Genomic DNA, 20,728 nt, shown 5'->3' with positions numbered 1-20,728 from the left:
CTGGGAGGGTTTTCCTTTTATTTGGTGCAGATTTCACATTTCTATCATCTTTTGTTGCTTTCCTGTGACCGGTCACATGCCACCTGTATATGCCACCCTAGAGATGAAAGGGCTGCCCGTGCAGGGGCCGCTGCGGGCACAGACATGAATGTGTGAGGCGTGTCTCCCTCACGCCACAGGACGTCTGGAAAACCCCAAAGGCCCGAGAAGCAGCTCCCGGCTTCTCTTTGGGGGCTTTCATTGTTAGATGCTGCCTTTGAAACAAAACCTGGGGCGCCAGGTTCTGGCTCTCTGAGGGCTCCCTGGGTTGTGGCACTCTTGTTCAGGCCCAGTGGCACCAGTCACAGCTGAGAAATAGCCTCCTGGAGGCTCAAACGGTAAAATGTCCCCTCCACTCTGGGAAGGGGGATAGACTTATGGGCTCTTCTCTTCCCAGAGCCTCAGGGGTTCTGCGTCCAGACACAAGGTCCCCCTGTCCTCTTCCCTCAGAACACCCTTTCCTGGGATGTTGTGTGTATGTTTTCAGAGTTGTGTTTCTTCCCTCACACTCTGAACAAGCCTGGCATCGTCTAGGACGCTGTGGTTCTTGTGGGACTTGGGCCCGTTCTGTTTTTCTCCCTGGTCTCCTCAACCAGAAATGAAAAGGGTGGGGATTTGGGCTGGCAGGGTGGAGTGGGCAGAAAAACTAATTTTATTTCTTCTTCTTTTTTTTTTTTAAGACAAACTTTGGGATAGAAATATTGCAATAAATATGCTCTTGTGTTGGTGTGTGTTTTCTTAGCTGTAAAGAAAATAGGGAGAAATTCCATTCTGTCTGGGTTCCAAGTGTCTCCAGGACTCACTGAGTCTTTTATGTGAGGACACGGACTTTGCCAGCCCTGTCAACAGGGAGGCCTTTCTCCACAGGAGCGGAGTTAGGGGTGGTGAGGGAACCGTGTACCTGCGGCAGAGGAAGGGGAAAGGGGGCACCTGGAATAAAGTGAAAGAAAGGCTTGGGAGGCGGGAAGTGAATGTTATTGGGTGAAAGCTGGTGTGTATGTGTGTGTGTGCGTGTGCGTGTGTGTGAGAGGAAGCCCCATAGTTAGAGACAGGGAAACCCTTCATCTTCTCATCAGCTAGACTCTCTCCATAGTTGCCAACCTGAGCTGTGGCATTTGTTCCATCAAAGGATGGCACTGAATGGATGGCTTCCCCACTTGCCTTGAATTCCTCTTCAAGTGCCGTGAAGACCCCCAGACCCGGGTCCTGGTTCTGGCTCAGCCACTTGAATAACACGGGACCCCCCCCCCCCCCATGGCTGTTTCAAAGGCTGAGCGAGACACTGTGCCAGCGGGTCCCCTCTTGAGGGTGGGGACTGTATCTCTGGCTCGGGCCCCGGCACAGGCTCTGGCACTGAGCAGGCATCCATCAACGCCAGTTTCCTCCTGGCTCCGTGGTGTCAGGGGTGAGCCTCTCTGGAGGGGAGACCGGGAGAGAGTTGAGCAGTTGTTGGGAGGCTCCTTGTCTTGGGATGAAGGCCTGACTCAAGCTGACTCTCCACAAAGAATAAAACCGCCTTTGTTTCAAAAACAACGCCATCAAACTACCAGACGTTTGGGAAGTAGAGAAAACCAGCCACCGTAATCCTCAACCCCCAATCCAACCACCACTTGTGTCTTGCTGGTTTTCCTTTCGGTCCTTTTCCTGCGGCATTCGCTTGTGTTTCACGAAGTTGTCATCTTTCTGTGTCCTGTTTGCTTTTTTCACATAACACGTGGGCCAAATGACTTTTTTTTTTTTTTTTGCTGTTCCTTCAGAACCGATGACATGGGTTCGTGGTTGGTTTTTTTTCCCTTTTCCAAGTGAGAAGAGGGGAGATAGAGAAACAGACTCTCACATGCACTTGACCGAGATTCACCCAGCAACCCTCCCTCCCCCATCTGGAGCTGACGCTCTGCCCATCTGGGGCTGTGCTCGCAATTGAGCTATTTTTTAGTGCCTGAGTGGAGGCTCCACGGAGCCATTCTAGCACCTGGGACCGATGTACTAGCATCAATCAAATCATGGCTATGGGAGGGGAAGAGAGAGAGAGAGGGAGAGAGAAGGGGTGGGGGGAAGGGAGAAGTGGAGAAGCAGATGGTCGCTTCTCTGTGTGCCCTGACCAGGAATCGAACAGAGACATTCACATGCTGGGCTGATGCTCTACCATTGAGCAAACCAGCCAGGGCCTGACATGAGGTTTTATGTCACAACCTCCCCGCCAGGGATCCTGTCCACATGGCTGAAGTCTTCAGCCTCTGGTCATGTAGGTGTTCATTCTTTCACAGGGTGGCCCGTACATGACTGTACATGGGCAGCTCTCACTGTGCTCAGACCTTACAAGATTGAGTCAAAATGACCCGCCGCCATTATAATTGCCACCCAGGACTTCTACCCTTAGAGACCACACTTCACATGCCCACTCCTCTGATCTGCTGTTTTCCCATAAAGATGTTCAAAGTTCCTTCAGTTCTTCCTCACGGGGCTTCTGGACCTCTCTTCCCTTCCTGGAGCCACAGAAGGGCAGAGATTGGATAGATTTGAGTGACCAGCTAGTTCAGTTCCTTCATTTTACAGGTGAAGAAACTGAGGCCCAGAAAGGTTAAGTGATTTTCTCAAGGTCACACAGTAAGTTGGAAGTGGAGTCAGACCTGGTTCTAAAGGTCTGGCATCCTAATCCCATGTTTTTGAGCTCTACAGGGCAATGACCACGTCTGTCTTGTTCCTCACTGTCCCTCTGGCCCCCAGCAGATGCCGCGCACAGAGGGAGGCCATTAAGAAACATTGGCTGGGCCCTGGACGAATAGCTCAGTGTCGTCCCGATATGCCAAGGTTGCAGGTTCGACACCCAAACCAATGAATGTACAAATAAGTGGAACAACACATTGATGTTCCTCTCTCTGTCTCTCTCCTTTCCTCTCTTTCTAAAATCAATTAATAAATTTTTTTTTAAAAAATGTACATATAAAAAGAAATACCTTCTGAATGAATGAATGGACAAATGGGAAGTCTAAGCACCTCAGAAAGAATTTCCTTCAACTCCCAGCCTCCGAGGTAGGAAGGGAAGCCTGAAGGCTCACATTCGTTGAGCACCCGTGCCTCAGCATTCCTGGTCAATGCTTTATCCACTGTGCCCACAGGCCAGGCCCCAGAGCCCATTTTAAACAGCTCTTCCCAACTGCATGTTCAGTGACGTCACATTGGTGGCTTGAAACTGGTGGGAGTATGTATACCTGTATGTTTACAGGGAAACCTGTAAACATGGCAAACGGGGGCTTTCCCCCAACCCTTTTTGAGCGTGGGCTTACCAACAAACTACTGGAAGTAACTAATACTAAGAAAAAACCCGGGGGAAGGCTAATGGGTGCCTCTTTTTTTCTGTCCCATAAAGCCTCACTTTCCAGCAGTTGTGCTGTCTTACCCGAGTTCCAGGGGTCATTGAAACTGGCCCTGAAACCAAGGCCAGTTTGCCAGCCTTCGAGCAGGGCAGGGCAGGGCAGGGCAGGGCAGGGCCTCATTTGTCTCCATGTCATACTCCAGGGCCCAGCCTGTCCCGGCCACATCAGTACCGATGCAGCCAGTGTTTGCTGGATGAGTGAATGTAAGAAGCCCCCCAACCCAGACAGACCCTGTGGGGTCCATGTCTGTCCTACAGAAAGCCTCAGCCGGCCCTGTCCCTTGGATCTGCTTGACCACTGTCACCATTTCTGCGGCCTATTGTTTAACATCACACAAAGTGTGACCTCCTTAAGGCTGAAAGTTAAGCCTTAAGTTAAAAAACCCAAACAACCCTTCCTTGTTAACTCACATAATGCCAGGGACAACAAAGAATGGTATTTGACATCTATGCATTGGATGAATGGGTGGACCTTGGGATTTTGTATACTGGTTGACCAGTAAGATTTGCCAGTAATCAAGTGGCTCTGGGTCCATGACTTCAGTCTTGGGGGAGGGACTGAAGAGGACCAAGGTCACCCATTCCCCAGGCATCGGCCCCCAGCACACCATTTACTTGCAGGACACGCTCTCAACAGTGTCCGTTCTCTTGTCTCTCACGGACAAGACCCATTCTACACCTGGGCATGAAAACAGTGGCTTATGCACCTGAGGTGGAAAAAAAATTTTATTTTTTATTTTTCCGAAGTTAGAAGCAGGGAGGCAGTCAGACAGACTCCCCGCATGCACCTGACTGGGATCCACCCGGCATGCCCACCAGGGGGCGATGCTCTGCCCATCTGGGGCGTTGCTCTGTTGCAACTGGAGTCATTCTAGTGCCTGAGGCAGAGGCCATGGAGCCATCCCCAGCGCCCGGGCCAACTTTGCTCCAATGGAGCCTTGGCTGTGGGAGGGGAAGAGAGAGAGAGAGAGGAAGGAGAGAGAGGGGGGAATGGTGGAGAAGCAGATGGGCGCTTCTCCTGTGTGCCTTGGCTAGGAATCAAACCTAGGACTTCCACATGCTGGGCCGATGCTCTACTGCTGGGTCAGCCAGCCAGGACCTGAGATGGAATTTTAAAACCAGCACAGGGAGAGACATAGGGATGCCACACCAAGGACACAGCTGTCCAGAGTGACTTCAACCACACCTGCTGATTTTTCCATGTATTTTAAGCAGACATGGTGGGACGGTATGGACAGGGGGAGCCGGGAAGCTGATTCCAATTCACCTCTGTTTTAACTCACAGGGATACTTATATAAGCCCTTAGTTTTCCCATCTGTAAACTAGAGTCATAATGCAAGCTTCACCCCCAGAATAAGAGTGAAGGTCATTTCTTTTTTCTTTTTCTTTCTTATTATTTTTTAAATTTAATTGAGGGGTGGGGGGGTATAGACTCCCACATGTGCCCCGACTAGGATCCACCCAGCAACCTCCACCTGGGGCCAATGCTCTGCCCATCTGGGGCTCATGCTTGCAACTGAGCTATTTTTAGTTCCTGAGGTGGAGGCTCCATTGAGCCATCCTCAGTGCCTGGGGCCAATGTGCTCGACTCAATTGAGCCATGGCTATGGGAGGAGAAAAGGGAGATAAAGTGGTGGGGAGAAGCAGATGGTCACTTCTCCTGTGAGCCCTGACTGGGAATCGAACTTGGGACTTCCACATGCTGGGTCAATGCTCTACTACTGAGCCAACTGGCCAGGGACAAGTGAAGGTCATTTTTGTGGATGCTAATCCTTTTTAACTGTATTTCCTCATCTTTCTTTTCTCTTTCCCTTCCTCCTCTTCCTTATCCCTTTTCTCTGTATGTGTCTTTTTCTTATAACTGGTTTCCTTATTCCTATTTTATTAATTGCTCCTAGATCTAATTTACATGTGGCCCCATGTGGATGGTCATTTGATCTATAATGATAGCAAATAGTGAGCACACTCACCCACCTTGGTTAACCTAGGGCTCATTTCAGCATTTGCCCCCAAGCCTGGCTGTGCATAGAATGTGGGTTCAAATAAAATTGTAGTCTATGAGGTCAGGTTCTAATGCTGCCACTGAGCTCTCCAGGGACATCAGGCTTGTCACTCTCAGAGTGTTTCTGTTGTCCCTGAGTGAGGGCAGCCACCCCCTCTCTACTTTTAGGCAACAATGAGCATCTCAGAGCCAGAATAAACTTATACAGCAGTTTCATGGACCAGGGACGGGCACTGACGGGTAAAGCAGGGAGGGGCAGGTGACTCCAGAGACAGGCTCCAGGGACAAAAGAGTACTCAGAGCCATGCTGGCACCCAAGGAAGGCTGCATTTCCAAGGGGCTGGGAATGAGGCTCAGTCTAGGAGCGGGGAAGGAAGGCTGGCCATGGGTGGCGCTTCCTAAGGGTGGGGTGGCTGCAGCCATCCCTGGCCCTGAAGAGTGCGTCTGGATAAGGGTGGACGCTTGAAGAATTCGCTCACCACCACCACCAGCCCTTCTCCGTGAATCCCACTTCTCCCTCCTCTCAATGGCAAATTCCCAGCAAAACCAGTTTAAAGAGGAGGTACATAGCACGGTTAACGGCTCCTGAGTCACACACCAGGGACATTAGCTATGACCCGCTCTCTTTGTGGAAAAAAACCCTGGCACATGGGACCTGCCCCTTCATGTTCTCAGCCTTCCTTTCCAGCCTGGGCACTTGGAGGTTTTCTCGAATTAATTTCAGACGTTGTGTAAATATCGGACATGGGATTTTGGAAAGGAGTGTCTTTCAGCCTAAACTTTCCATCAGGCACAAGCACCTTTTTTTAGGGCAGGGATCCTGGGCCAAGAACTGAGTTCCTTCTGCTCAGCACTGACTACCAGCCTGGCCAGGCGAAGAGCTCCTTCCTGCAAGAATTTGGGAAGGCGCTGGGGACCCAGAGGGACTCCTTGGTGGCCTCTCTGGGTGCAAATTGAGCCCAGGCTTCAAAAATGATCTTTCGTAAAGGTTTCTGGAAACCGAGGGTCCCGGTAGGAATGACCCCTTGCCAGAAAGGGCCATCAGATGTTTGGAGTTACAGCCAAATTCCTGGGCAAAGTGCAGGACCAGGGACTGGGATGCAACTGACAGGAAATAAGGGGCAACTGGCCCAATGTCTTAAACTTCTGGGGCAGATGTTCAGGCCCTTGGAGTTTAGTCCAAGGCCAGTCAAAAGTAAGAAAGAAAATGGGTTATTTGGAGTCAGACCTCACTCTTTGGACCCTAGTTTGCATGCTCTGATTCTAGGTCTGGGACAGATGTCATCGAGAGCAGCCACTCAGCTCCTTTTGGGTCATGCTTCTCCTTGAGAGCCAATGGGAGCTGGATCCAGCTTCCAGAAGGTAACTGCTAAGCCCTTATTTACCCGGGGAGTGGGGCTCAGGCCATGCTGGGTAGTCTAATCTAACAGTGTGATTTATGGTGTGGATCTTTGGGTCACGTGGTATCAATTTGATCTCTGGAAGCACTGGAGACCAAAGTCAGCCATGTCTATGTGACCAATCCCCCCCCATGAAAACCTTGGACTGCAAGGCTCAGGTGAGCGTCCCTGGTTCTCAATACCTGTGTGTGTTGTAACACCAGGAAGCGCTGTCCGCAGACTCTGCCCCCCCCCCCCCCCCCCCCCGCCCTCCGGGAAGCAGAACTGGAAGCTCTGTGCCTGGTCTCCCCAGACCCTGCCCTACGTGCCTCTTTGCTTTGCGGATTTTGAGCTGGGTCCCTTTGCTGCAATACACTGTCACTGTGAGTACAACTGCTGTACTGAGTTCTGTGAGTCCTACGAATGACCGAAGCAGAGGGTAGTCTGTGAGGCCTCCTGAAATGGCACTTGCCCTGCTCTGTCAGGTTAGCTTGCCTTGCTAGAGGGCACTAAGCCATGGTGCCCCTGGCTTAGCGAACGGAGGCCAAGACCCCCTTATCCTATGACCATCCTCCAGGAACACCGCTTTCTCTCCTTGGGCCATGTGCTCTGAAGAGCAAAGCATTCTCTTCAGCCCTCGTGGGGAAGGAGTAACTGCTTTGTATCTGGAGAAGTTCCAAGTCCTTGGCTTTCCTTCCTCCCTCCTTTCCTCTGTCCAACTCCCACCATGTGGAAAATTCTGCAGTAGGTGCAGAGAGGGATTTAAGGATGGACCTGTGTGAACCCAGCCCCGGGGCTCACTGTGTGGGACAGGAGCTGAGATGTATGAATAAGTCCTACAACATGAAAGAGAGAGCCTGTCAGTGAGAGGTTTCCCGAAGCTGAGAACAGGCAGAATTCACTCCTTTGCGGCACCTGGGAGAGCTCTGAAGAGGAGGTGGCATTTGGTCTGAGCCTTGCTGGAGAGGGACACTGTGGGCCTTCTAGGAGGAAGGGATTGCATGAATAGAGGTATAGAGAAAGGAGGAGATTTAACTGCTGTAGGTAAAAAAATCAGAAACTAAGTGGGGCCAGATTGTGAAGAGCTTCCACAATTAGGCTAAGGAGTCCGGTGGCTTCATTCTCTAGGTGATGGGGAGGCTATCAAAGCTGCAGGGAATTATCTGAGGTGTGTGCCAGGAGGAAATTGTTGCCACTATTGCTACTGGATGACCCCTCCTCCATGAAGTTCCCCCCCCTGCGGTGCCCCATCATGAGTGCATGTACCCCTCTGCATCACAGCAGGGGCACCCATTGTCTGTAGCACTCGTCTGCCTCTGCACGGAGACTGCACCCACAGGTGTGCATTAGCCTGTTCATCCCTGGCCCTCCCCCACCTATGAGCACCTGTCACACCACTGCCTCTAAAAATTGCCGTGTATTGGTCCCAAGCCGGCACGGTGCCCCAGAGCAGTGTGAACAAGTGAATCATCTCATTCAGTGTTCACCATCATGCAGGGAGGGGACACTGCTACTAGTCCTATTTTGGAATGGAGGAGACAAAGGTTCAGAGCTGGTAAATAACCTCAAATCCCACAGAGAAGCATGAATTCATTGCTCCACTTAGTTGTGCATTGATTGCTTCATACATGCCTTGACCGGGGATTGGACCAGTGACCTCGGGCTCAAACCGGCAACTTCCTGCTTAAGCCAAGGACCCCATGCTCAAATTGGCAATCCCAGGCTCAAGCCAGCCGTCCCATGCTTCGAACCTGCGACCTCAGCGTTCCGGGTTGACGCTCAACCCACTGTGCAAACCACCAGTCAGGCTGTAGCTCTAGCTTTAAAGCACGGGCTCAATATACAGACATTTGTTGGGTGTCTGCTCCAGAAGGAATTTTCATGGGGATTGGGTTCAGCTTCAAAGTTTGACTCAAAGCACTGCGGTACCCTGGGGCTGCGGAACAAGGCTGAAAGCCCAAAGAGCCTCCTCTCGGAGCCCCTCACAGACCTCCTCTGACTCTGGACCCACCCTGGAACAGCCGGTGAAGAGCTACAGACACCGACACGCTATCATGTTGCCCCCTTCCGTTTCCTCCCTTCCCAGCTGTCTCCGGCATGTCCCCAGTCCCTTGCCATCCCTTCCTTGCATGACTGTCCCCTGAAAGGCTATCAGGATTAGAGTGCCTCAAAGCCTCCTGACAGCATGTCCCAGAAGCCGCCCTCGTGAAAGCACCTTCTAGGGCAGGGGTCCCCAAACTGCGGCCCCCTGAGGCCATTTATCCGGCCCCGCCGCACTTCCAGAAGGGGCACCTCTTTCACTGCTGATCAGTGAGAGGAGCACAGGATGGTAGAAGTAGTGTATGTGGCGGTGCCGCAAAGCACAGCGTTGCTCACGTACAGTACTACTTCCGGTGACGCGGGCCTGAAATACTGAGGTTGCAGGTTCAAAACCCCGGGCTTGACTGGTCAAGGCACATATGTGAGTTGATGCTTCCTGCTCCTCCCTCCCTCTCTTTCTCTCCTCTCTAAAAATGAATAAAGTCTTAAAAATTATTATTATTATTATTATTTTTTTGCACTTTTCTGAAGCTAGAAACCAGGAGAGACAGTCAGACAGACTCCCGCATGCGCCCGACCAGGATCCACCCGGCACGCCCACCAGGGGGCGATGCTCTGCCCACCAGGGGGTGATGCTCTGCCCCTCTGGGGAGTCGCTCTGTTGCAACCAGAGCCACTCTAGCGCCTGGGGCAGTGGCCAAGGAGCCATCCCCAGCGCCCAGGCCATCTTTGCTCCAATGGAGCCCTGGCTGCGGGAGGGGAAGAGAGACAGAGAGGAAGGAGAGAGGGAGGGGTAGAGAAGCAAATGGGCGCTTCTCCTGTGTGCCCTGGCTGGGAATCGAACCCGGGACCTCCACACGCCAGCCCGACGCTCTACCACTGAGCCAACCGGCCAGGGCCTAAAGCCTTAAAAATTAAAAAAAAAATTCCCATGGGGAAAAGGAAATCTGAATTTTAAATCTGTTTGCAAAGTTAAGTCCAAAGATACATAAATCCAAAAGATGGAATGCCTGAAATGAAATTATCTTGCTTTTGCATGACCAGGCAGTGGCACAGTGGATAGAGCTTCGGACTGGGATGCCGAGGACCCAGGTTCGAGACCCTGAGGTCGCCAGCTTGAGCGTGGGCTCATCTGGCTTGAGCAAAAAGCTCACCAGCTTGGACCCAAGGTCACTGGCTTGAGCAAGGTGTTACTCGGTCTGCTGAAGGCCTGCCGTCAAGGCACATATGAGAAAGCAATCAATGAACAACTAAGGTGTCGCAACGAAAAACTGATGAGTGATGCTTCTCATCTCTCTCCGTTCTTGTCTGTCTGTCCTTATCTATCCCTCTCTCTGACTCTCTCTGTCCCTGTAAAAAAAAAAAATTAAATAAATAAATAAATTATCTTGCTTTTGTGGGGGAAAATAAAAGGAAAGCTGGGAAGAGGGGGTGCAGTTGGCCATTGCTGCCCTTGGCTAGGTCAGCGGTGCCTCCTATGGGTGGCAGAGCATGAGCTGGCCATTCTGACTGCATGGACCCCAAGCTGTGGCCAGAGTGAGGCGTGGCTGCTGCAGTGAGAGGGCTAGGCGGGGACTGTTCTTCGGTGACTGCCCAGTTCAGCCCACGGAGCACTGGGACTTGGGAAGTCAGGGTCTAGGTCTAGCTCTGACACCGCTCAGGGCCACACCCCATGGTAGGACATAGTCTTCCCCAGGTCCCAGCTTTTTTGTCTATGACAAGAGCAGAATGTCCCATACCAGGGACTTTATTTCTTATTTCTTTTTAAAAAAAATTTTAATTTAATTTTAAAAGATTTTATTTATTCATTTTAGAGAGAAGAGAGAGAGAGAAGGTGGGAGGAGCAGGAAGCATGAACTCCCATATGCGCCTTGGCCGGGCAAGCCCAGGGTTTCGAACTGGCGACCTCAGCATTCCAGGCCAAGGCTTTATCCACTGCACTACCACAGGTCAGGCCAGAGGCTTTCAAAAGACATAAAATTGAAGTTATTCTGAAAGAATGGTACAGGGAACCCTGTCCCCCAGATCTCTGCCCCTTCCAACTCACCTCCATGGTCCCTATGGAATGTCCTAGACTCCCTCCCCACTGACTCCCTGGAGCATGGTGTGAAAAGAATCAGACTGAAGTTATCTGTCCGGTCAGCACTTTGACTGAGACCTACTCTGTGCTAAGCATATTTTAGGTGTTAGAGATAGAATATGAGCAGGACAGACAAGCTCCTGACCTGGCTCCTGTTCTTGGTGGGGCTGGGGACGGGGCAGCCAACACCAAGGAAACCAACCAATCAGAAGCTTTAAGAAAGTGATATGCTACCAAAAAAAAAAAAAAAATGTGAGAGAGGGCTGCTGGGCCATGGGGGTAGGGGTGGAGGTTTATCTTCTTTAAATTAGGTGGTCAGGAAAAGCCTCCCTTAGGAGGTGACATTTGGACCTGAATGGCCAGAATGAGCCAGCTATGCAAAGCCACGTGGAAAGAGCAAATGGTCAGGGACGGCCCTGAGGTGGGTGGGAATAAAGGACAAAGCCAGTGGCCGAGGGGGATAGGTGAGGGGAGGGTGAGCTGTGGATGCTGAGGGCAGGAGAGGCCAGCTCCTATGGGCCCTGCGGTCAATGAAGGGGATTGGGCTTTATTCTAAGAGTACAGGATCATGTCTCATCTCTAAGGTCTGCTGGGAGCCTCTGCAGTCCCCGAGGGCTGAGAAGGGATATGCAAATAAGCTTCATCGATCGCTGCATGCATTAAGGGCTGTTCATTCCAGCCAGTACTTGCAGTGGCCAAGGACAGTGGGACTTAGTGACAATTTTTCAGCCACTGAACTGTGGTCAGTGTTCACCTGGTGTATACAAGTCTCACCTTGTTGGTAAATCCCAGGCATCCTCAAGGCACTGAGATGACAGCTGGAGTCATACCAGAGAGAAGAGGGGGTGGGAGGGTCTAGGTAGGCCATGGAAACAATGAAACTAATAGAGCATCCAGCAGGCCAGCCATTAAAGGGGAGGTGGCAGGTAGGGGGGTAGAGCAGGAAAGGTTGGGCCCAGCCTTGCACTTGGGGGAAGAGAGCTTGCTGGGGCAATGGCTGTGTTTGAGATTTGGGGTTTTAAATCCTACTCGGTGGGGTCTCTCTTTCCCTGAACAGCTCACAGGCCCTGATGCAGAGCCTCATTCCTGCTTCAGGGTCAGAGCTGGCTGATTGCCTAGATCAGCAATTCTATAGACTTGGGGAGTCCCTCAATCTGCTCTAAGAAAATAGAGGTCCCTGGTTAAGTTCCATGTGAGAAGCTTGATGAAGATTTAAAGATCCATCAGCATATCCAGATGTCCTGCAGGAAAGAGAGCCATTTATCATGTTTAGCCCTTGGGGATGAGACCCTTTTGACCTGCAATGGCTGTAGACCATTGCTGCAAGGAATGGTTAGTGGCACCCACTTTGGGGAACCCTAACCTGGCTTCATCTGCCTCTCAGGACAAATGTACTTTAATCCAGGGTCAAGGCCAATGATATTAAGGAAGCAAGGCCCCTGTTTCAGGCAGGAGAGAAGAAATGGGGAAGCAGGCCTTAAGCTTCTCACTCCCCTAAAGGACAAACTAGCGGTAGAGACTCTAGTTCTACCTGCAGAGAAAAGCCGGCAAGTGACCCCCAGAGGCAGGGCTAGAGGAAGGGGCTTAGAACCAAGTGCACCCAGAGGAATAATTTTGGGCTTTAAATGAGGGGTTCAGAAACTGAATTGAATCTGAAACACCCGGGTGATTTTGAAAACCCAGATTCCTACCCCTAAGTCTAATCAAGTACCCTGGGGTTTTTCTTTTTTGTGTGTCTTTTCTTTTTCTCAGAGACAGAGAGAGACAGAGAGAGGGAAGATAGGGACAGAGAGAAAGGGAGAGAGATGAGAAGCATCAGTTCTTCGTTGCGGCACCTTAGTCATTCATTGATTGCTTTCTCATATGTGCCTTGAGCGGTGGGGCTACAGCAGACCCCTTGCTCAAGCCAGTGACCTTGGGTTCAAGCTGGTGAACCTTGCTCAAACCAGATGAGCCCGCGCGTACTCTTGTTTTCCAAGAGCTCAAATGCTCCTGGTTCTGGGACTGAAGGCTCCTTACGATGATGGCCTCCAGGCCCCCTTTTCAGTCTCGAAAAGCTGACACAAACACCCACTCTATCCCTGAGTCATCCTAAAATCCAGGTGTTCCCCTGAGCCATGTGGATATGAGGTCAAAGTGACAGAGTTTGGTGGTGGAGGAAGGGAGCACCTGGCTGGGGAGGGAAACGTGGGGGGAAAGGTCAGGGCAAGTTCCGGGTGAAATGCTCCTACATGTGACCCCCTTGGCTGGTGAAAATGCCACCACATGTGACCCAGGGTGGAGGCTGGGACAAGGAAGCCCGGGTTTTCTGAGGGATATGGGATGCTGTCCTCCCCCTTGCCTTGGACATTTCTCTTATAAAGGACTTTCTTCCCAAAAGCAGCCCTGAAACTAGTAAGCACCCTGGAAGGATAGAGCCGGAAGGTGGCCCAAGGGTGGACAATGGGTGGCCCCAGGGAAACATTTGTCCACAGTTGGGTTCTTATGGGATGGCACAGTATATCTGTGATCTGGTGGCTCCTTTCACTGGTCTGAATGTGACATGTGACATGGAGGGAGGAGCCTCAGGAGCCCCAGGTGAAGCCCTGCCTCTGCCAAGAGCCCTCTCCTCTCTGGGGACACTTCCTCATCTGCATATTGAAGGAGGTGGGTGATTTCGGTGTCCCTATGGCCATTTCTGCTGTAATGTTTCATGATTCTAAGGAGGCTCAAGAAAATTTAGCAATTTCCCAAATCTACCCCTTCAAGCTCGTGTGACTTCCAATTAGGTCTTAATTTATGTTGACTTCAATTTCATGTGGTGGAACAACAGGCCCATTTCACAAAGAGGAAAATGGAGGTATGCAATGATGTGTCTCCATTGAGATAAGTCTCTGGGTTCCTGATCCTGATTTGGTCCTCTTTTCAGCAGCTTGGCCTTCCTCAGTTCTGATGTCCTACTTGTACCTGGTAATCCCCACAGGATCCCACTTTGGTGCCGTCACAACTTAATTGTCGTATCTGCAGTGACCTCTAGAGGCGTTGTTGCCTGGTGCTGTAACCTGACCTGGGCCCACGCTAGGAACCAAGGTCCTGGCTTCTTCTGGCTTGCTTGTGATGAAGGAATGGCAGAGTGGAGAACTGCCTGTCTGGGTATTGTTGGTACTTCCCTTATCAAGAATTAGAAGGAATTTATAGTGTGATGGTCCATTCATTTGTTTGTTCATTCATTCAAGTAGGTACAGTACACACTAACTATGAAAGGTTCCTGCTTAGGTTTCACAGGTGCCCCCTCAAGGCACCTTCCCAGATAGTAATTTCCTACTGGATCTTGACACGTGAAGGCAGACCTTAGCATCTTCATTTTACAGATAAGAAACTCAAGGCTCAGAGAGGTGAAGCAATTTTCTCACGTCACACAGCAGTCAATGCACATTTCACGTGGCTCCAAGTCCAGTGCTCCTCCCAGGGCACACATATTGAGCAAACCCTTCCCCCTCTTCTTACCCTTTTGCTGGGAGCTATGTGGGTGGGGAGGTGCTGACCTATAATCCCCCCCAAAACAGATGGCATTACTATAGCTAGCAACCATGCTCTAAATAGCAACCTTCTTTGGCCTCAGGATCACATGTCCACACCTGTTGATGTCGTAACTTGCCATCACGGGACCTATAAAAGCCTCAAAAGTAATAATAACAGCTGCTAACTTATTGTAGGCCTACTTTGTGCCAGGTCTTTCATTTGTTTTATTTTGAACCCTCTCGATCATCCTACAAGCCCATCTCACAGATGTAGAAACCAAGACTCAGAGAGGATAAGTGACTTGCCCAAGAGCTGATAGCTGGAATTTCAACCTAGATCCGGGCTGGCCAAAGTCCAAGTTCTTTCTACTTTACCATTGTTGCCTCAGCATTTTTCTTTCCTTTTTTTTTTTTTTTTTTAAAGTTATTGATTTTAGAGAGAGAGGAAGGGGGAGGGGAGAGAGAGAGAGAGAGAGAAACATCAATTTGTTGTTCCATTCATTTTACATTCATTGTTTGATTCTTGTATATGCCGTGACCGGGGATTGAACCTGCAACCTTGGTGTGTCAGGATGATGCTCTAACCAGTTGAACTACCTGGTCAGGACCTCATCTTTTTTCTTTCTTTTTGAGTTATCCACTCTTCCCTGTGTGGCCTGGCCCTAAGACTAAATGAAGGTGTAGAGAAGGGTTTCTTTTCTTTTTATTAATTTTTTAAAATTAATTAATTTATTTATTTATGTTTGTATCTTTCTGAAGCTGGAAACAGGGAGAGACAGTCAGACAGACTCCCGCATGCACCCGACCGGGATCCACCTGGCACGCCCACCAGGAGGCGAGGCTCTGCCCACCAGGGGGCGATGCTCTGCCCCTCCGGGGCGTCGCTCTGCCGCAACCAGAGCCACTCTAGCGCCTGGGGCAGAGGCCAAGGAGCCATCCCCAGCGCCCGGGCCATCTTTGCTCCAATGGAGCCTTGGCTGCGGGAGGGGAAGAGAGAGACAGAGAAGAAGGAGGGGGGGTGGAAAAGCAAATGGGCGCTTCTCCTATGTGCCCTGGCCGGGAATCGAACCTGGGTCCCCCGCACGCCAGGCCGACGCTCTACCACTGAACCAACCGGCCAGGGCCGAGAAGGGTTTCTTAACTGTGGCATAGTTGACATTTTAGGCCAAATAATTCTCTATTTGGGGGGGGGTACTGTCCTGTGCATTATAAATATTTAGCAGCATCCCTGGTTTCTATCTCTTTCAAGGTGGATATAAAAAATATCTCTAGAATGGCCAAATATTCCCTGGGGAGCAGAAGAGCTATCTAGTTGAGAATCACTGCTTTATAGAAATGAGAGGTCAGGGTCAAGTTGATTATAGTGTGTCTTCTCCATTAGACCAGGAGCAGCTGGAGGGCAGGGAGAGTGAATTGTTTTAGCGCTGCTGTGTTTCCCACACCTAGTGCAGTGCCTGGTATGTAGCAAGTGGTGATAAAAGATGAATGAATGAATGAATGGTTTCCATGGACATGGTATGTTTCAGGACGAGGGCCTGAAGACCTCGGTTCCCATCCAAATTCTTACCAACCCACTCTGGGCTGGCTTGAGTCATGCACCTTCTCCTCTCTGGCCTTGGTCCCCTTTCTGCTGTCTTAAATTAGGGTCATCACAGGTTCTGAAGGCCCTGGACATCTGGAGTCTGGGAATGGCCATGTTGTACCTCAAAGGCCCAGAGTCCAGGGGCTGAAAAGGGGCTGCCTCCCAGGCCAGACACTGCAGACCTTCCCAGTCTTGACTGCTCCTTGCTCTTGCCCTTCAAGTCAAGTCAGTTACTGAGAGACAGGCAGGTATGCCCCCCCCAACTCCCAGAAAAGCAACCCTATCCTGGAGAGGTGGCTTCTTTTTTGGGTGTGCGTCTTAAAAGGAAAAACATGTAACCTCAAAGGTAACCAAATATCCAAATCGTGATGCCCAGCATCACACACCCCAAATTCACCTATTCATGAGCTTAACAAAAAGCTTCTTTAGGATACACTATAAGGCCATTGAGAGAGAGCAAAGTCACCTCTCACAGGCCCAGGCCAGCCCGCAGGCTTGTGCAGACTATCCCAGCACACACACACACACACACACACACACACACACACACGCGTGCGCGCGTGCGCACACACACACACTCACTCACTCACACACACACACACTTGGCTGCTTACAAGGAGGCTCTGAGTTTTTAAAAGTAAACTCTACTATTTCCGTTCTTGCCCTGGATTCAACTTTTGAAGAAAGGAAGCGTTTTACAGTTCTCTACACATACCCTCCCCTTCTGGTCCTCCTCCTTGCCCCACCCCTCCAACAGTCCCTCCATAGCGATCTCAGCTCATCTCCAACCATGCCCAGGGGCCCAGACCCCCTCACAGCGATGGGGGTATCCTGTCCAGTCTGGGGGGTGGAGAGAGCAGCCACCCCCAGGGGGAGATGCCACAGAGACCCCCACTCCCTCGCCCTACTGAACAGGGCTTCCTTAAGGAGAGAGGATGGCATGAAGCTTCCATTGGGGCCCAGAGTATGACCAAGGACCGCCTGTGACACTCCTGTTTCCAAGATGCCCTCTTGTCCAGGGCAGCCGGTTAGCCCCACCTGCTCCCCCGCCCCACTTGCAAGCAGGCCTGTCCTCTGTGCCTTGCTTCTTCCCTGATTCTGGGTCCCCTTCCTCCAACTCCCTCCCCTACTCCCACCTGCAGCTTCCACCCCTTACTGCTTTCACTTCCAGGACAGGTAAGGGTCCAGTCCATGTATTAATATAGTGCCTGCCACCTGGAACCACCAGGCAGAGATTTCTCAGAGAGAGAGACATTATTGGGATCAATGTCTTGTAAACGTTCTTGACCACAACCTGCAGTAAGAAATGTTCTACAAATTTCAAATTAGTATATATTTGTGTATATACCTATATGTTATCAACACACATACACCCGCAGAGGACTGCAAAAATGAGACTATAACTGAAACGCGACTTTCCAGAAGCAATACTTATTCTTACTACATGGGTAGTACTATGAGATTATACTCTTCTAAGTCGTAAAACCCCATTAAATTGGTTTCACAACTTGCAATGGGATGAATCCGATGTTAGAAGTTCCTGTGGGAGCAGAGACAAACTAAAAGTGACACTTCATGCAGGACCTGGCTCATCTAAGGTTCTCTGAGTGCCCAATAAGAAAGCTTTTTTTTTTTATAATGAAAGATTTGATTTTTTAAAATTTTTCTTTTATTAATTTTTTTTAGAGAGGAGAAAGAGAGAGAGAGAGAGAGAGAGAGAGAGAGAGAGAAGGGGAGGGAGGAGCAGGAAGCATCAACTCCCATATATGCCTTGACCAGGCAAGCCCAGGGTTTTGAACCTGCGACCTCAGCATTCCAGGTCGATGCTTTATCCACTGCACCACCACAGGTCAGGCCAATAAGAAAGCTTTTTAAGGGACCACGTTATAGCAGGCATCATTAAAAAAATCTACACCAAAAGTTGGGACATGCAGTCTTTTACTAAGAGAATATTCAAAATTGGTACTATCTTGAATTTACGATTTGTGACCTCAAGGGGGCCAAGGAACCCTTCGAAGACAGGAGTTAAGATTTGTGGTTCCTGCCTTGTAGGACAAGGCATCTACATTATGTCTTTCAATCCTAGGTTTTCCTCCCCTTTTCAGATAAGAGGAAACTTAGTCACACCATAGTTAAGTAACATCATCAAAGTCATTTGGTGGGTAAGGGGCCCAGCTGGGATTCTCCCCTCTCTGATTGGGGAGTTGGACAGGCTGTTCTGGGCATGTGAGGAGGATATCACCCCATTTCAGCAGTGGGGGTGTGGGCTGCTTGGGATGGGTGTGTGAGAGACTGTGGGCAGGGGCAAAGTGTGGGGTCCGGTGTGGCTCACACCAGTCAGCTCAGTATATGACCACTCAAGCACGCAGAGACTGCCGCACAATAAGTAATAACATTCCCCTCATTTCCTGCCCCCTAGAGTGAGTCTTTACCCCTGTATTGGCCAGAGGGCTTTCAAATAATAAAGAATCTCAATTTTAAAAAGTCTCATTTTAAGTAGGATTTTCATTGAGAATGCTAGGAAAAGAATCTTCTACTTAATAATAATAATAATAATAATATCAAACAATACTTGAGTACTTGCCTAGGGGCAGGTACTATGCCATGTGCTTTGCTTGGGTCATTCCACGCTACTACTTATTTCGGACCTGCTACGGGCCAGCACTGAGCAGAACCTGGCACCTAGATGGCGCTCAGTAGATACTGGAGAATGAATGAAGCTATCAGTGCCACTCTGGAAACTGCACATAAATACATCCAATTTAAACACACTCAGTGTTTGTGGAGGAATCCCAATGTGTCTCTGAGATAGTTTGTTCCTTTTTTTTTTATAATTCCTTCCTCTAAAACTGTTTAAACTTGAGAGATCTTTTGATCCGTAATTTTTTCTTTCAGTTTAGAAACATTCCCCCCCAACTCACTCCATCCACCATTCCCTCCTCAACAAGCTTTGGGGTTTCCTCCCTCATTGCCCTTCCATTCCTGGGCAGTCTCTTGCCCCACTCAGTGATTCACGGGCCAATACTCCTACATGGATCTTCTTAACACTTCCTAAACCCTTTGCCCAGAGGCACAGGCAGCCTGACTGCTCCTTCTCCTTGGCAACCCAGAAACCAAGGGAGAGAGACAAGGATTTCAGCCCAGACTTCACCTTTATATCAGAATTGCTCCTAAGTCACAGGGCGACTGTTAGAAAGTCGTCGCACATTTCTGAGTTCACTTTCCTCAATCACGAGATGAGATGGGTGTGTTTCCAAGGTCCACGGTCTCTCACACTGTCCGACACCCACCCACTGTAGCGTCCAGGACCAGCAACCCCACATTAAACCAATTCAGCTTTGTATCTTCCTTCATTCCTCCTGCAAGCCACCCCTATCGAAGTGGCATTTATGCATAAACTGAAACGCAGGGACCTGGGCTCCTTAGGGGTGAAACCCTAGAAGAATCCCACCAGAATCCCACTCATGGACTGCAAGAAAGAGAGTGATGGAAGAGTTTGGGTTGGACCCTATCTTCCAACAGGAGACAACCCCAGAGCCACAGATTACTCTGGCCTAGAATGTAGGTGGGTTGACATAGTGACAGCCATCCATCCCACACCAGGTTTAGCAAGGGCTCCTGTTCCACCATCACTGGCTTCATCCGCAGCAGAACGCAGAGATGGAAAAACTGCCCTGGGTCATTTGACTTTATCATCCCTCCCCTTCCTTGAGAAATGCACCTTCTCGGTGGCAGGTTCAGAGCAACGCCGAGTCTCCCTTGCCGGCAGCTCACGGGTTTTGCTAATTCCTCCCGGCTTTTCAGGTGCCCCGTGGCTCCTGGATTAGGCCAAGTGGCCAAGGAAGTGGGGCCGAAGGATTCTCGCTGCCTCTCTCAGGTACCTGCTGTGTACCTGACACATCCCCAGCCAGAATGCCAAGCGGCCCCTTTTCCACCGACAAAGCGCACCCAACGCTCGAGGTGAAACAACGCGTCCAGCTCGCAAGCAGCACCGCGAGAGTTGACCCCGCACTTGCCACGCTCTGAAGCCGCCTCTCTGCGCGTTATGACTCCTCTCGGACCCCGGGACTCAACACACCCGAGTTGGAGTAAAAGCTCCCTGTTCTCTATCCCTTAGTTCTCGGGGGCAGAGGGCCAGGGGGCCAGGGGATCAGAGCCCCTCCTCGCGTGTTCCTTCGCCGCATTCGCTTGGAGTCTGCAACCACCGGAAAGTTTGCTCGACTGCACCGCTGTGAGGTCGAGGCCCCCAGCGCGCCCTTCCCCGAGGGGAGACTGAGGCAGCGCCGCCGCGATACGGCGGGGCGCCCTGGGCCAGCCTCCCTCGGAGGGAAGGAGACAGTTACCTTGCCGAGTTGCGCTCCCTTCTCCAAGAACTTCAGTCCCGTACACCTGGCGAGGCAGCGGGGGTTCCTGGGCCCGGGAGGCCCGGTCTCGCGGCGCAGCCGGGAGACGCTCTGCGCGGGCGGCGCGCACCCCTGCTCCTGCCCGCGTCCTGTCCGCGGGTCCACTCAGGCGGTGGCCGCAGCGGCAGCGGCTGGCTTGCAGAGGGAAGAAGGGACACTGAAAGGTGCCCGGAGTCCCCTGGTACCCGCGTCAGAAGCCGGCCGGCGAGATGCGGAAAGAGACCTTGAGCAGCGCGGCGCGTCCTCAGCTTTGCGAGCCCCTCAGGAGCGGCGGGGAGGTAGGTGGGCGGGCGGGCAGGCGGGCACGGCGCGCGGTGACACATATA

General features: G+C 51.0%; 1 protein-coding gene across 1 annotated transcript in view; it reads right to left on the bottom strand.

Annotated features, from left to right (window-relative positions):
* The window catches only part of ACAN (aggrecan), a 55,771-nt gene extending 35,299 nt beyond the window's left edge, over positions 1-20,472 (bottom strand). Inside the window, exon 1 of the mRNA XM_066240055.1 lies at positions 20,343-20,472. The gene's annotated coding sequence lies outside the window, so the exon portion shown is untranslated. The remainder of the gene's footprint in view (positions 1-20,342) is intronic.
* Positions 20,473-20,728: the final 256 nt, after the last annotated feature.

Source organism: Saccopteryx bilineata, chromosome 7, assembly GCF_036850765.1.
Source record: "Saccopteryx bilineata isolate mSacBil1 chromosome 7, mSacBil1_pri_phased_curated, whole genome shotgun sequence".
NCBI lineage: Eukaryota > Metazoa > Chordata > Mammalia > Chiroptera > Emballonuridae > Saccopteryx > Saccopteryx bilineata.
Note: the sequence above shows the minus strand (reverse complement) of the source record. Positions and strands in the feature narration are given on the sequence as shown.